This window comes from Macaca nemestrina, chromosome 3 (assembly GCF_043159975.1).
Source record: "Macaca nemestrina isolate mMacNem1 chromosome 3, mMacNem.hap1, whole genome shotgun sequence".
Lineage (NCBI taxonomy): Eukaryota > Metazoa > Chordata > Mammalia > Primates > Cercopithecidae > Macaca > Macaca nemestrina.
Window position 1 is genome coordinate 20,894,711 of NC_092127.1, and position 16,611 is coordinate 20,911,321.

Genomic DNA, 16,611 nt, shown 5'->3' on the forward strand with positions numbered 1-16,611 from the left:
CATTCACCATCAGTTAGTGAGGTCAAGTAATGTGTCCAAGGGCAGAACCTGGATGTGAAGGGCTGGCTGGCTCAGAAGGCCTGGTGATACATCATTCTCTATAGAGTGCCCAGTAAACAAAAAAGGTTTGTTAAAATGTTGGCTGTTATTACTACATATCACTTTTTCTCTGGGAAACTGCAACCCAAGTTTAAAATAAATGATGTGAAAGTAAACTTCCGCAAAACAACTTTTATGTAAATTGCAAATTCCTGGTATGTCTCTCTGGAGCAATATCTCGATTGCAAGTGATTTATCCCCTGCTCGTAATAATAAAGAAGGGGTATTCATAATCATCTAGAAAAACTCTTGAGATCACAAAGCTGAAAAACATTTGTGATCTACGAATAAATATGCTGTTAGTTTATATGCTTTCTTTCATATTTGACTGTGTGATAGAAGCCATTGTATGAAGAGCTACAAGACTGTACCCTCTGAACCATAAGCTCCTCTGGTCCTGATATTTATAAGCAATTTAAAGGTAAGGAGGGTAACTTTTGGCATCTTCACAGCACCTGGCCAAACACTAAACATGGTGGACTTATCACTGTCAATGACAACAATGATATAAATTTCTTACTGCAATTTCTGTACCCCATTGGGTTCATCAGGCATATTCCATAGGACATTCCTATACTAGGAGGGTCCCATATTGGACTGGGAAATCTTAAGAATTTTCAAATGAAGGTAGGTAAGTGAATCAGGGGTAAGCTGGGAGGTGTTCCCACAATATATTCCCATCTGGCTAAGATTAGCTCAGTATCATATGCATGAGACTTCAATGTATCAATTCTGGGAATGTATAAAATAGAAAATAAAACTCCTACAAAGGCTTCCCACTCAGGTAGTACCGGTTCAGTTCCATCTATAACTTTATTATAGTAATGCTTCAATCGTCTTTTAAAATTCTATTACTCATAGCTCAATTGATATCTTCATATCACAGAAGCTAGGTCCACTGCATGAAGGTCAATATCTAACAACTTGATTTGTTTAGCACTAACTTATGATTGCCCCTTGGGAAAAGGTATATAAATCACAATCTTAAGAATAATCATTTACACAGTAAGGATTAATAAAAGACAAATGAGAATGTATTGCACTAGACTTATAGGAGGTTGTAAGTACAAAAATAATTAAAATACATTCCCCTAAGGTTAGGGGAGAAGGCAGGGATAAAAATCTGGATTTTCTAGAAAGTACCATAAACAAAAAAATGCAAGAATTAAGTTAAAATTGATTACTGCTTGGGAATATGTATAAGTTTAAAATGTATTGCAAAAGGACACAGGTTTCTTTACAAAGCCCTATTTGTTGACCTTCAGTGCATTCTGAACCTTTTGTAAATTGTGTGACTTTCCAAACAAAGCCAGAACGGAACACAATTATGGAGGAGGGTTCAAGGGAGAAGTGACCTGAGTGAAATCAGCACACGACTTGAGTCTCTTTTAGAGAGACTTTTCCTTTGTACTTAGAATAAGAGCCATATTTGGCTCTGCCACAGAAAAACAGTAGCTTTGTATGTCTTAATGCATAAAGTTGATCTCTATTTGAAGTCATTCCATGTACCGAGAAAGAGAGAGAGAGAAGGAGCAATTGAAATTGATGACCAATTCCTAATCCTCCTGGGAACTTCTCTGGAATATCAAAGGATGGCTGAGTCTCTCATGTAACATAAGGAATAGGAATGAGAGGTGGGGAGATGGTGTTCTTCAAGGGTCAGTAGCAATGTGAACTGTTTCTCAGAAGTTGACTCCTGCCGCTGGCTGCCAGATGTTGAGATCTCATCTAGGAGGTCTGTGGAGATCCAGCTCTGTGGGATAAATGGTCACTTTGGCTCTGGGAGGGCTGCAGGATGTGGTCCAAAGCATTTATAACCCCATCAGAAGAGCAGGATTTGTAGCCTGACATAAATTGCATATGATGAGGGACAGACTTTACCAGTGCCTGCAGTTGTGATGTGCCTGATGAATCTGACTAACAGAACACTGGCGCTTCAGCCCCAGCCTGTTTTTTGGGGAGCAATCCGAGGTCGGCTTCTAAAACAGTTAACTCTGCATCACAGTTAAATGCCCAAAATGATTTTCATTTCTACTGATACAAAGGCCAGTGAAAACAGCAGGAAGATATTAGTTGATTCTTATAAAAACTATGCTAATTTAGTGGACATTAAAAGGAATTAATACCGACTGTTCCTAATAGAAAATGTTTGGTTTTAATTCTTATCATAGACAAAGTACATTTTTGAAGAAAATCTGTTTTTCAACCTTTTTTTTTTTTTCAATGCTTGAAGCAAAATCAGTGATCTCATTTCTAATTGAAACTCCAAAGAAAAGCTCCCTGTGAGACAGATTTTGAGGAACTTTAAAGTCTTAAGTATAAAATTTCTCTGAGATTTTGAAGAATTAGGGAAGAAAGGACAGATATTTTACTTTCTGTCTTCCAATGAAATGACGAATTTGGCATATTTTAAGGTTTCATATGGTTAATGTTTCCCCAGCTTTTCATTTTCATTCATCAGACAGTGGCTGGTGCCATCCCTTGTGTCAGTCCCATCATAGCTTATGCTTGCTGGGTAGAATACATCCAAAACAGTGGCATGCAGTCGGCATTTGTAAGAGCTGATTACTGCTAAGGGCAGAGTGTCATCTCTTTCCAAACAAATAACCATCATCTGCTCCCCAAATGTCTTTACAAAAAATAGCAATCCTCCACTTCGCTGAGCCCTCCATTTTCAGTATCTTCCTCTTTACTCTCAGGGAAGCCACTCAATAAATATCTGTTGAATTGAAGTTAAATCCCTAGATTTCTATGCAATGTAAAACTCCCTGTTCCATCAAGCTGTATGGCATTCAGCAACACACAGTTGCATTTTCCTAAGGGAGTACTCTAGAAATAAAGCCACTATCATGCAGGTTATTTACAAGTAAAAACATGGAGTCAGCCCAGTAGAGAAATGTTCCAATCATGCGGCTCCAGGTCTGCCACATTCTGTTTATGACTTTGGATACTTCATTCATCCTTTCTGGGGTAGTTTTTCAACTTTAAGGTCCTAATAAACTTTTAGATTTTATGACCTGTCCTCTTTAGCCCTGTAAGATTTAAACATTATAAAGAACCTAATTTCAAAGAAACTGGTAAACTTGGACAACTAAACAAGTCCAAGTATGGTGCTTATTTGTGTGTGTGTATATATATATATTAACCTTATGCATATGCTGTTTTCACACCTATTTCAACTGTTTTTGAAAAATGTATATATCAGTTTTTGGAAAACAGAAGAAGATTTTAAAGGCATTTGAGAGGCAGATAAAAACAATTCCATGGTAAATCTTCTTACAAAAGGAATACTTTATTCTGTGAATAATCTGTGAATATTCTGTCAACTAACTGGCTAACACTAATTGTATTTTTTTTTCTTAAGACAGATATACCTATAGATAAATTCTACCCAGATCAAGACAAAAATAGCTTTTAGGTTTTATGTGTCTCAAAATAGCTTCTATGGGGCTAGAGTTGGATGTGGTCCTGCTTTAATGCTTTCCCTTAAAGGAAACATGCAAACTGTTTCAGTGGTAAGTGGCCAGTGTTCTGTTAATAACCCTTTCCCCTCTTTCTGCCACAACTCTTTGGATGTTTTGGCCTGATTTTGTAAATCTTCCAAAAATTCATTTGACATTTCATTCAAATATGAAGATAGGGTTGTGCTATGCTCAGCAGTCCCGTGGCTTTTCTCTGCCCTCATTCTTGATATCTCTGCAGCTCTGACAATGGGCTCACCCACTCCACCTTTCTTGAAGCACTCTTCTCCCTTGACATCACTAACATAACTCTCCTTGTTCTACTTCTGGGACTGTGCCTTACTTCCTTCACTAGTTCTTCTCCATCACTCTAAATATGGGTATCCTACCAAGATCTAAACTTTATGTTCCTCTTTGCACAAGGAGTTAGTCAACTGCATCACTCTCGCTCCCTGATCTCTTTAACCCAGCCCTCAGTCCTGAATTCCATTATCTACTTCCGTGTAATATAAATGTGCTACTTCACTTCAAACTTATGTCTAGACAGAGCTGCTCTCATCCTGACCTAACTTGTCTCCCTAAAATAATATCTGATATTTAAGATACCCATAATTTGGCCTCAAACAGTCCTAACAATCTTATCTCCAACTAATGCTGCTCTATCTCTACCTTTTCATTCTTCTAAGTTTGTTACTCTTATTGTTTCCCAGACTGACTTTGAGTTTTCCTTACTGTTGGCCTCTTCTCATACACTGCCCTCTTTTGGAAGGCCACCCCCACCAATTTCTCTCCATCCACTGTCTTCATCCTTTTGTGCCCATTTCAATGCCCATTTCTTCTTGAAGCCCTCCCTAGTAACATCTAGCAGTTCTTACTCCCTCCTCCATACTACTCCAGCCCACAAGGCCGGCATGGTACTGTCAGCTTGGCAGTGGCATTATCATCTCACACACCAGCCCAGATCGCCCAGAGCCAGATGTGTTCTATCTTCTTATTACAGTATTTTGCACATAGATGTCACTTACTACCTGTCAAAAGATTGCCAGGCATCCTTTTGTGTGGAATACAGAAAAGGGAAATGCATCTTCTAATAAAGGAGATATATATGTATCAGAGCTCTTATAGTAACAGTACTTCCATATTTCTGGCTTGTTAGTATCCAAAATGTGAAACTCCCAAACCCGAGTGAGAGGGTTTGTGAACCTGGTAATGCAGCTCCTAATTTGGCATCTGTGAGGCACTCCATCATGTTCCAGGCAGTGGCAGCCTGTACCAGTGCCCATTTTCCATTTTATTTGGTTATCATCAGTCAAAAATGCAATAAGTTTATGTTTACCTTGAAGAGAAGTGCCTCGGGGATATTTTCAGTACTTGGTGAGAACTTTAGTCATCTCTAGGCAGTTCTTTGATAGGACCCATTCTTCCCATCCTGCACTGTTCTACAGCCACTTTTTCAAAACATAGACTGTATCCTGAGATAACAAAGTTGGTCCCTATACAGAGAGAGGAAACAGCTCCCTTGTGTGTCCATTGTGTAGTGTAGCAAGTCATAAAGGACCGGACAGAGTGTTTCTAACAAGGCCGCATTGAATGCCTGTGTTGGGGCTGGAATCTAAAGCACTGATGTCTGCTTGGAACATCACACTGATGTCTGTATTCATTTTTCAAGTGTTGTGAAGTGCTGCCAGGAATTGCTTATGGCTGATACTAAGTTAAAGAATGTGTAGGTGGAGGTCATGCTTTATTTCTGGAAGGAGAATGAGGCCAATGGTTGAATGCATGGCAGTAAGCATTCACACAAGCAAGTAATGACTCACTAGTAGGTGGAGAATTGAATGAGTTTCTTCTTAAAGTCAATTTCCTGAAACTCCAAGTGTGGCAGACATCTGTTTTTATTCTCTACCATTCTTCTTTCATCTGGTAACCGCACTCCTCCCTCCCTTTACAGATCTGCTTCTATCCTATTCCTTGTGGGCCACAATCTTCTCGCCCTTGGTTGCAGGGTGAGCATGTGATCCAGGACTAGTCAACTGTTATATGGCTTCAGCAAATTATCCAAGGATAAGTATATAATCCAGGTCAGGCCAATCAGAGCCTTTCCCTGGGACTTTTCATACTGAAGATGGAAGGGAAATGTGTCTAAAAGGATAGAATTACCTAGAGTTCCTGGCCATCACGGAAGGGTCTACAAAAAGGAAGCTAGTACATAAAAAACAGCCAATTCCTTATATAAAAGAAAAAGGGAGAGAGGCAGTTAAAATTGGAATACTATTTTAGCAGCTGGATCCAGATAACCCTCAGACCAGTTTTATCTCAGAATTTTTCTTTTTCTTCTTTTTTTTTCTTTCCACTTAAACTAGTTCAAATGGTCTCTTAACACTTTTTAGAAAGTGGCCTTGGAAACCAATAAGTCCCATTTCCTTATTTTACGATATGCAAATGGAAACACAGGGAGATCAAGAAATTGCTGTTATTAGCTGGTTGGTACCAAAGGCCCAACAAGAACATCTTGCTGGTAAGAACAATACAAAAATTAATCTAATAGCACTATCAGAAGTTGATGAATCAATAAATGGATGAATTCATATATTGTTCATAAACTTGTGAAAGAAACCACCAGAAGGGCTAAAAACAAATAGTTTAAAGTGTTTACCTCTGGAAAGTAAGACTAGAATGAGGTGGAGGGAGGACATCTTTTATTTTTGCATTTTATCTCTTCTATACTGTTTGACTGTTGACTACGTGCATATAAAAAAATATAGTGCTCAAAAAGACTCTTAAAACATAAAACTCCAGAAGTTTGTAACTTAAAGAAGGTCTTAGACAGTTACAAAATATCCTGGAGGCCTGAGAAGGGTATCCATTCATCCATTTCCTGTGTTTAAAGCCACCAGGGGAGGTCTTTTCCAAAGAATTTCATCAAGCATGACTATTCCTACTACTACTGCCAGCACCAACAGCGTCACCACTATCTAGTGATGAGAGCTGTTATAGAGCACGTACTATGTACCAAACACCATTCAAAGCACTTTATCCATCTAAACTCATTTAATCTTTATAAAAACTCTAGGAGAGAGGCCACTTTTATTATCTCCATTTTACAGATGAGAAAAGTGAGGCACAAAGATATATAGTAAGTTGTCCAAGATTATGCAGCTGGAAAGAAGTGGAGATGGGATTTAAACTGAGGAGCTCTGGCTCATGACCATGATGTTACCACATCTGTAACCAAAGCACCAGGACTTATCTCGTATTTACCACATGCAGTGTGACTTCCTCAGATACAGCGGACCTTTCTGATTTGGGCTCCACTCAAGACTATGGCTCTAAGTCTGCCCCTCCTATCCTCTGTTTCTTGGTTACTGAGATATAGATATTGCAATGGCGCCCGAAACAGCTATAGAGACAGCCAGGCTATGTTCTGAACACATTCCATACATATAACTTTAGGTAGTTATATCTTATATGCTATGCTTAAAAATATTTATTGGAAAAACTATAACAATGTACAAAGCAACCTGAAGGAGTTGATTTTGAAACTAAGAAATTAAATTTGCTTCCAGAATTTCTTATTTCAGCATAAGTACCATCAACTAGCACTCATTATATTGAGAAACTAATGAGTTGTTGGTCTGTACTAGCCAAACATCATGTATTTACAGCTAAATATTGTACTTCCAAAATGTGAACAGGAAGATGAAACCAATTAATACAGGTTCTTACTTCATATTTTCCAAGTATAATATTAATTCGAATTTCTGAGAAAAATCAAGAGACATATATCACATAAGGGCAATAAATACTACCGTGGAATTTCATGGTATGGAAGTTCCTACATACTTATGGTTTTGTCCTTCACTCTCCTTCTTGAACACAATGTTTGTGGTAGAAAAAAATAAATACAAGAAGAATTATTTCGAAAATAATTGGATTTGAATTCTTAAAAATAGCTTGGTATTTATTTATGTGTTTGTTTATGAATAACACAGGGTCTTGCTCTGTCACCCAGGCTGGAGTGAAGTGTGTCATCTTGGCTCACTGCAGCCTCAAACTGCTGGGTGTGTGCCACCACACCCAGTGGGATTTTTTTTTTTTTTTAAGTACAGACAGGGTCTCACTGTGTTGCCCAGGCTGGTCTCAAACTCCTGGGCTGAAGCAGTCCTCCCACCTTGGCCTCCCCAACTGCTGGTATTACAGGCGTGAGCCACCACACATGGCCTAAATAGCTTTGTTTTTAAATCACCGACAGCCCCTTTTAGCATCTCCTGCCATTGGGCTACTTTGTGCTTTCCCTGGTAGAAGTGACTGTGCCACCAATTATCTGTGTGGCCTTGACTAAATCATTCTCGGTCTTTCTTCATATCTTTGCAGTATAGTTGGATTATTTTTAAATAGTCCCCTTTAAATATTTTAAAAATGTGCCCATGCTATAAAATTCACTCTTTAGTCTTTCAAGATTGTACATCTGAATATCACTAATATTACTCATCTGTTATGCTGTTCCATCTCTTGAGATACTGTATCAGTAAATATGATGCAATTTAGAAACGTTATATCACATGGTGAACACTATAAAGATTACTTTTCAAATTTCTATTAAGATAGGCCTATAACTGAAGAACTAAACATTTCTGAATAAATAATAACAATGTAGCCAATAACGTTTTCTACATATTTTGGTCTTGCAATCAATGTGAGGAATGCACATTTGGATCTGGATTCTCAGAGTAATTTACTTCCTCTTACAAGTCTACCATTGCTAGTTTAAATGCTAATGGCTGAGATATACAAGCCAAGGGGTTTGTGGTGTGAATGCAGGGCTTGACTGATCACCAGACTCCCTTCCCAACCTCTCATCTGAAGAAGGAGAACGTTCTTGAAAAAGCTCAAAAATGCATTTTGGCAAGCTCAAGAGATGCAGCTTAGCAGCATGAATTAAGAGACTTGTGACTGTGGAAAAGAACAGTAAATTTTAAATGGCTTTGGCCCTTCTTAGCTTTTGACCAGCTGACCTTGACATTCCTTAGAGGCCAAAGGATGAGATGCAGTGAAGACAGTGCTGCCTAGTCATTTCCCCTCAGGAGGCAGAACCAGTCCTTCCAGCAGCAGATGAAGTCTATCCAGTGTGTCTTGGGGAGAACTGTAATAAATGAGGTTCCCTCCCTGAGAAATGACTAAAACCACAAAAATAATTTCTTAGATGAAACAGCTCAATTATCTAATGTAATTACTCCTAAGGAAAAAATGAGAGAAATTTATCATAGTTACATGAAGTTTCCAATGTGGTTATATATGACTGTGTATAGTCCACAGTTATTCATCTGGCGTTCTATCAAACAGAGTTTTCTATAATATGGTATCTGTGACTGTTTCCAATACAATAAAAATGCTGTAAAATCTTGAAATGCTTTTCAAAAGAATACTTTATAGAATAGCATGTACAGCTGTAGTATTGAGCTTATTTTGCTGTACTTTATTAATCTTTTCCAAAACATGTAAATAATGAAGTTTGTTGCACACCACATCTGGATTTCATGATTATTCTGTAAGACTTATACAATAGATGGCCCTTCATTTAGGGAAGTAGTATATACACCAGAATGTACCTTTTCTTTTTAAGATTTAAAACAATGGAAAAAGCCACTGAAGTATGTATAGTATCTGTGTGCCGAGATACACAGGCAAGCATGGATCGTGTGGATGGAAGGAACCGGGATCATCTCATCCAGCTGAGTAATAAGTACGTTTGGTGCAGTGCCACACAGGAGGCCAGCAGCAGAGCCCGGAGTAGTAACTGGGTTTCTTCACTCTTAGCCTCTCAAGTGATGAGACCAAGGTGAGATCTCCTTTCACTAAAAGGCTTAATCTTTTAAATAACTGAACCAGAAAGTCATTTCTAACAAGAATACAGATAAACATTACAAAGAACACAGAAAAGATATGTTCAAAATCTGTCAGGTTCCAACAAGGGATACTTTTTCCCTGAAGAGAGAAGATGAACCATTGCCTAGAAGTAATGTGTAGCTGACTGTCCAGCGGTTCTATGTCTGAGTCTCATCACTCATGTGTATGTGTGCATATATACATGTCTATGACTATAGTGGTATCAGCAATCATGCATATTTTCAAGCTTAAATATGATGAAATTGTTAAAGGACTATAATCCTAAGTAAAACGAATACAGAGTATACTTAATTACACTTCTGTTCCCAACTTGTCCTTTTAGGCATGATCTTATCTCTTGATTGTGGCCACCAGTAAAGAACAGCATATCTCTAATCTCAGAAGCACAAGGAGTTCATACAGGAAACCAAGATTAGTAAGTATTTTTGTGGTGAATACCTTTTGAATAAGACAGGATTAATGTAACAGTTAAAAGTATAGAAATAGAAAAGTTACGAATTTACCAGTGATTTTTTTCTTTGCTGTGGACATTTGTTGATCTTTAAAATATATCATGGGAGTAAATAAAACATCTATAGAATTTACAAAAATGTCAAAATGAACCAGAAGACATTAAAGTCATTCATGATACATGTTAATGACCTAATAGAGGAAACTCCTTTTTTTTTTCCTTTCAGGAGCATCATGCTATCATCTTTCAAAATTACTATGCAGGATCGGTGGAACACTGGACACTGATGGAGTGGGCCCTGCATCCTTCACTGCTTCCTCATGGAGGGATCTCCAGGAAGGGGGCCCTCTTTGCCTGTCTCCTCCCTTTGTGGCGAATATGGGTGGGGGATGGATCTGGGCATGCTCAGATCAGCCCCTCCCTTGCTCTTCTCTCTTTGGATCTTGCTTGCAATCAGAGGGCTTTTTCTTCCTGTTTTTTGGAGGGTGGGATCTGCGTGGAGCTGTTCAATGCTGCCTGTGACTGGGTGTTAGTATGCTTAGCTCACGGTGAAGAATAAGACAGCTCATGAGGCCCAGCAGTACATCCCCTTTCTCCTCTGAGTTCTCCCCAGTACAAATCTGGTGCTTGGATCTCTTTCTGACTCCTCAGTTTATCTGTCAAATGGTTCCAAACTTGAGTAGGGAGAGAGGATCATCCCCTGTCAAATGTACACTATTCATGCACTGTCATGGCATAAAAGAACCCTAGACACGTAGGCTCCCTTGCTAATTGCACCTTCAAAGCAATAGTCATTATTTAGCATTTATGGGAAGAGGCTGGCCCCAGCTCTGGTGAAGGGCAGAGAAGGTGTGGGTGGCCTCACACGTTCTCAATGTCACAAAATGATAGCATTAAACAGACCCACTCCCTCATGGAAGGCAATGTGACGACCTTCTATTGATATTGCAACATGTGTCTCTGGCAGCAGGATCTCAGTCCTTACATAAGGGATATGGGATGACTTCCTCCACTTCATGTATATGCTTTCCCTAAGCAGATCTGGCAGATGCAAATTTATCCATATCTTTTCATTACCAATGAAGTTTTAGTATCCACATCCCGTCTTTGTAACCCTCTTTATTTCAGCTGATCTAAATAATTAGTTCAGATTTACCCTGGCAAATGGCTTTTACCATTGTTAGTTTCTTACCTTATAACAAAATACTGCCATCAAGTTTTGATTACGAAAATGGCTGAAGGCAAGGGACCATATGAGAGAGTGCAATCAACAACACGGTCTTTTTGCCCAACAGATTTGACATTTTTGGCTTAGAGAATTAAAGCACAATGACTGTTCCTGAAAATCAGCACAGTAGTCATAATAAAACTTTTTTCTTGGCTGGGCACAGTGTTGCATGCCTGTAATCTCAGCACTTTGGGAGGTTGAGGCGGGAGGATCACTTGAGCCCAGATCTTGAGACCAGCCTAGGCAACACAGTGAAACCTCGTCTACGCTAAAAATTTTTAAAAAAATTAGCCAGGTGTGATGGTGTGAGTCTGTAGTCCCAGCTACTTGCTTGAGCCCAGGAGAACAAGGCTGCAGGGAGCCACCATCACGCCACCACACTCCAGACTGGGTGGCAAAACAAGATCCTGTCTCAAAACAAAGCAAAACAAAACAACCTTTTCTTTTTAAAGTTGAACTCCTTATTATAACTGCAGACATTTCTATACAATATTTCTTTTTTAATCTCTTTTGAAATGAAATCCTATTTTTAAAAGAATACACATGATTAAATAAAAACAAAAAACCCCTCCAAACCCTATTGGATTTCCAGCCTCAGCTCACAACTGATACCTTATACAAAAGTTAACTAGTATCAGTCTCCGACAGGCCAGGGATGGTGGCTCAGGCCTGTAATCCCAGCACTTTGGGAGCCTGAAAGGGGAGGATCGCTTGAGCCCAGAAGGTTGAGACCAGCATTGGCAACAAAGTGAGACCCAGTCTCTACAGAAAACTAAAAAATTAGCCGGGCATGGTGATGCATGCCTGTAGTCCCAGCTACTTGGGAGGCTGAGATGGGAGGATCAAGTGGACTCAGGAGGTCATGATCTTACGGCCACTACACTCCAGCTTGGGGGACAGAGTGAGACCCCAGCTCTAAAAAAATAAAAATAAAAAAAACAAAAAAATCTTCAACATAAATGTGAATCTAAAACTGTAAAATTTCAAGAAGGAATCACAGGAGAAAATCTTTGTGACCATAAGTTAGGTAAAGATTTCTTAGATAAGACAACAAAATGGTGATCCATAAGGGAAAAAAAAATTGATGCATTGGGGCTTCATCAAAATTAAAAACCTCTGCTCTTCAAAATGCAAAAGAAACAGAGAGAACACTGAAAAGTACATCTTCATCCCTTACTTTTTCTTCCCAGTCCAGTTTCCCTCTCCGGCATCAACCAAATACTATTACCATTTCTTGAGTTCCCTCCTAAGCTACCCCATACATAATAAGCATATAGATACATACTGTACGGTGGTTCTAGTGCTTTTTTACTGAGTTTTTTTTAAACACAAAACTTCCATATTCAATAGATTTATTTGATTATTCAGTGTAGTCCTACACTCCCAACAGCATTCACTGGTCATCCATGTAGCTGAGGCAAAATTCTTTGGAAGGAATTAGTTTTGAAGTTTACTTAAGCAAATATGGAAATAAAACATTAAAATCTTTAATTTGTTTGCCTTGGTTAAAACAAACAAAAATATTTCCTAAGTTATCAGCTCACTGTGTATTATTTCGGCCATACTTCATATTTTAGCTATGTCAGCTGTGGTATCCTGGGAGAAAGATGTTGTCATCTGGGGCCTCACACCAAAATATTATTTGAAGTACATAGAAACCAGCTTCTTCAATTTCTTCAATTTCTTTGGATATTGTGTTTTTAAATAATGAAATTCTCTCTTAAAGAAAAATGAGGATCTCTTTAGTCACGTTGAGGACTAGAGGGAAGTATTTGCCTCAGGCTGAATTTTTTGTTTTTTGAGACCCTGTCACCCAGACTGGAGTGCAGTGGCACGATCTCAGCTTACTAGAACCTCCGCCTCCTGGGTTCAAGCGATTCTTGTGCCTCAGCCTCCCAAATAACTGGGATTACAGACGTGCGCCACCAGGCACAGATAATTTTTATATTTTAGTAGAGACGGGGTTTCACCATGTTGGCCAGGCTGGTCTCAAGCTCCTGACTTCAAGTGATCTGCTCACCTCGGCCTCCCAGAGTGCAGGATTACAGGCTATTGCCACTGTGCCTGGCTCTCAGACTGAATTAAAATCACCTTTCACACTCCACAGCACAACTCACTTCCCAGATGATTCACTCAACTATTGGAGTGAGCAAGAAGAGTACTCCCATCTCTATTATCTTGTTTTATTTACTTCACAGCATTTATTATTGAAATGATTACATTGATGTATTTGTTTTTAGACTTTCTGCCTCTGCCCCGACTCCAGCCCTGGGAATCAGAGGGGGCTTCTGTCCAGCTGCACATGGCTGTGGTTGAAGATCTGGAATCAACAGATCCTTCTCCACCAAATCAACTCCACTTCTACCACTGGGATTGGCCCTTATTACTGTTATCTGGTTTGTACATTCAGTAGCAGTTTTCAGACATGAAAAGATAAGAGGTGAGCATTTAGATTAATTACCATCAATTCTGCAGCACTGGTTCGGGTGTAAAGGTTGTGTGTTTACCTAATTTCACATCCTCCAGACCTGCACTGTCCCACTATGGTAACTGTTAGCTACATGTAGCTATTAAGTGCTTGAACAGTGGTTAGTCAGAATTGAGATGTAAGTGTCAAATACACAGCAGATTTAAAAAATTTAGTTTAAAAAGAGATTGGAAAATGATCTTGACTAATTTTTATATTATTTACATGTTAAAATAATATTTTGAATATATTGGGTTAAATAACATGTACTATTAAAATTAATTTCTTTTTCCCTTTTAATGTGACTACTAGAAAACTGAAACTGCATACATGGTCTGCATTTATGGTGTTTCACATTCTATTTCTACTGTACAGCGCTCCTTGAGGCCTAGTTCTAAAATTTCCCTCACTTCTCACAAGGGTTACTGTCTGTCTGTGCTACTAGAGGCTCGCCAGATGCTCTACTGAACAGGAATCAACTGCAGAGCCTCAGAATATAAGAACGTGGTCTCTGAGGGACCAATATTTGGGGCAGCAGTGATAGATTTGTCCATGATAGTGGCAAAAAGTTGTCCTCCAATTTTTTTACAAGTTTGCTAACGTATTTGCTGACCTCCCATCAAGTAATATTAGAAATGATTCTAAGATTGCATTTCTCAAACCTTTCCACTCTTCTAAGACATTCACACATGCTCAGCATGTCTGGGGCACCATCGGTGCTACCCATATGCAGATGAGAGCCCTCCATCTCCAGCAGAGCCTTCTCCTTCAGGCAGTGAGAGAAGACTCCGTTTCCATAGAGAGGCTCATCCTATTCAGATCAACTACAAGGCCACAGTTGTATAGGAGTCAGTCCTGCCAGCAGCCGTGAGCATGGATAACTATCAGTCATGGGGAGGAAGCTGTCCCCTCCGAAGACTTAGGGTAAAAGGCAGAAGATAGCAGGCTGTGGGGTGGAGATGAATTTGACTTTTCTCTCACGTGAAACGCAGCGTAAGCCCCGAGTCACGCAACAGAGCAAAGCAAAAATGTAACACGTTGACGAGAGGAGGGAATGACCAATTATAATGCTGAGGTTTTACGTTTAAATGCTACAAATTTGATTTTTCTCCAGTTTATAAATATGTTTAAATAAAAGTCGTAATGCAAAAGTACAAAAATGATAGTCTACCGTCTTAAGACGCACAGACTGTTTTTATATTTAGAGTAAGGTGAGGGAGATGGAAGTGAATCTAGATTGAATAGTGCCAGACAATGGGCAGAACATGACTCTTAAACACACATTATCTTTCTTCTAAGAAACTACTATTGCTTCCTTCTAAAAGCCTGCTCTGGATTTTTTTTTTTTTTTTTTTTTTTTTGAGACTGGGTCTCATTGTGTTGCCCTGATTGGAGTGCAGCGGCGCAATCACGGCTCACCGCGCCTCGACCACCCAGGCCCAAGTGATCCTTCCACCTCAGCCTCTCAAGTAGCTGGAACCACAGGTATGTGCCACTGTGCCCAGCTATTTTTTTTTTTTTACTTTTGTAGAGATGGGGTCTCCCTGTGTTGCCCAAGCTGGTCTCCAATTCCTGAGCTCAAGTGATTCTCCTGAGTTGGCCTCCCAAAGTTCTGGGATGACAGGCATCAGCACTCTGGAAAGTTAACACAATCTTCTGAACCAAGGTATGATTATTAGTTATCTTTTGACCCAGAAACCAGTATCTCAGAGAAACGTGCCAAAGTAAAAAGATTACAATGGATACTTTCTTCACACGCGAAATAAAAGGTAGGATCTTAATAAAAGTATTTATGCTTGATCAAACTTCATAAAAACAGGATGCCTGGAAAAATATCTTCCAGCGCATTTATGAGTGTATAACTTAAAAGAAAAAATGCCCCCTGATGTACTAATTTTGTGTGGCTAAATATAGTTAGCAGCCCTCATGCTTCATAGCGCATTTCCCCCTGGAATTCAGCTAATATAAATAAAACAAAGAAGGGAACCTGGACCCCCTCCATGAACATTACATCATTCTTCCTTATTAGGAAAACTTCTTCAAATCTGAAATTTTGCTCTAAATAATCAGATTTTCTATTTCTCAGTGAGTAACAAGGCAGGGGGCTGCCGTCATCAGAAGTGTTGCTGTGTGGGGAGCAATGTGTGGTGACGTACAGGCTCGTTTGAACAGTGATGTTTCCAACAGTAGTAATACTAACACCAGGGAAAGCATTAAGGTGCATTTAGGAAAGCGCATGTAATTCTCTCCAAATTTTTGCTTTCTATATATTTTTGGATATATGCCTGTGTTATGGTAAACAGAAAGACGAGAAAGCAGAAATTCTTAGGTTCTTTTGTAATACTGGTTCTGACCAAAGATTTTTGTATCTGATTGATCTTAATTAACAGGAGGATGCAGTGGTTAAAAATCTAAGGCAGACCTGCCGCTGCTCCCTGAAACACACTTGAGTTTCCTCTTAAGTGATGTCTAATTTGTTAGACAACTTTAGGTTATCTATTTTTGCTCTCAGCCCTCAGCATATTAACATGCTAGTTGATCTAGGCTTCTTGGTATGAAAGGTAAGATTTATGAAATTAACGTGTACATGTAAAGTAAAAATCAATTAAAACAAACATCTTCTTTAAACATTACCTTTCCATGGCTTTAAACAGGGCTGTTTATCAGTTTGCTAATTCTACCTGGTGTTTCACCTTTCTTTCATCTTGACGTAAGGACTATTCTCATGAAAAATAAGTAAAAAAGAGTTGGAAAAAACAGTTCTAAATGTGAAGTCCACAATGGTGTTGACGAAGCTAATACCATATCCTAAAACAAATAATTTATAAATAAACAATCCTGAGATGCAATGGAGCATTAGCATAATGTGCTAATGCAAACAATGAAGCCTTCTTACCGAGTGCTGCCTCTGACAGGCTGTACATACCAGCCCGCTCACCGAGTTCTCATGCGACACTTTGGCTAGCTAACAAAATCAGAGTAGTCAATCACACTGTTCATG

General features: G+C 39.1%; 2 protein-coding genes across 15 annotated transcripts in view; one reads left to right on the forward strand and one right to left on the reverse strand.

Annotated features, from left to right (window-relative positions):
- Positions 1-16,611, forward strand: part of LOC105466708 (carbonyl reductase 4) — a 176,526-nt gene that overhangs the window by 141,725 nt on the left and 18,190 nt on the right. For 7 of the 9 annotated variants that reach the window (XR_011620832.1, XR_011620833.1, XR_011620839.1 and 4 more), the window contains 3 exons: positions 9,181-9,396; positions 9,787-9,879; positions 10,142-16,214. The gene's annotated coding sequence lies outside the window, so the exon portion shown is untranslated. Of the gene's footprint in view, positions 1-9,180; positions 9,397-9,786; positions 9,880-10,141; positions 16,215-16,611 lie in introns of those variants that run through there. The other 2 variants (XR_011620834.1, XR_011620836.1) reach the window with 2 other exon arrangements.
- LOC105466706 (palladin, cytoskeletal associated protein) overlaps positions 1-16,611 on the reverse strand; it is a 433,580-nt gene that overhangs the window by 53,239 nt on the left and 363,730 nt on the right. The window lies entirely within an intron of this gene.